General features: G+C 39.3%; 1 protein-coding gene across 1 annotated transcript in view; it reads right to left on the bottom strand.

Moving 5' to 3' along the window:
* The window catches only part of LOC102816916 (relaxin receptor 2-like), a 109250-nt gene that overhangs the window by 48511 nt on the left and 59802 nt on the right, over nucleotides 1–937 (bottom strand).

Consider the following 937-nt stretch of genomic DNA (forward strand, 5'->3'; position numbering starts at 1 on the left):
ATTACTCTGAAAGCATTACTACAAGAATCTTATTTTTACCTGAAGTCAAGGATAAAAGCTCTTCATAATCTTGTCTTCTCCAGTTTGGGTCATTTCTACAACATCTTAACTTTTTCTTCATGATAACTTAAAATGCCAGTCTAGTAAGTTTGAGATCAGAGGACAAAACCAGATATAATACAATTCAACATAACACAATATAGTATCTTGTTTTTGTTGAGTCTGTTCCCACTTATAGCATAAACATAGATGCTATGTTTATGTATCCCAGGATGAAGCACTGCTCAGTCTTCTGACAGACAACCTTACAATTCTTGCTAAGTCTCAACCCATTGCTGCAGCCACGGTGCCAGCCTGTCTTGTTAAGGGTCTTCCTCTTTCATTGATCCTCTACCAAGCACAATGTCCTTCTCATGTACAAAGAACCAAGTCTTACCACCACTCATGCTTCTAAGGAACATTCTGACTCTACTTCTTCCAAGACAGAGTTCTTTGCTCTTCTATCAGTTTATGGTATATTCAATATTCTTTGCCAGCACCAAATTTCAAAAGCACCAAGTCTTCAATTTTCCCATTCTTCATAATGTCATCCACAATTTGTTATCATTCACACAGTTGAATGCCTTTGCATAATCAATAAAACACAGGTATGTATCTTTCTGGCATTCTCTGCTTTCAGCCAAGATCTATCTGAGGTCAGGAATGATGTCTGCAATTCCATGTCCTCTTCTGAATCTGGCTAGGATTTCTGACAGGATGTGACCAAAGAGGATAAAAACACTCCACATGTTGAACTATCACATTGTTGTTGTTGTTAAGTGCCATTGTGTTGGTACCGACTCACAGCGACCCAATGAACAGCAGAACAAAATACTTCCTGGTCCTGGGCCAAGCTCACAATTGTTACCACGCTTGAGCCCATTGATGCTGCCACCTG

Source organism: Chrysochloris asiatica, unplaced genomic scaffold (assembly GCF_000296735.1).
Source record: "Chrysochloris asiatica unplaced genomic scaffold, ChrAsi1.0 scaffold00005, whole genome shotgun sequence".
Lineage (NCBI taxonomy): Eukaryota > Metazoa > Chordata > Mammalia > Afrosoricida > Chrysochloridae > Chrysochloris > Chrysochloris asiatica.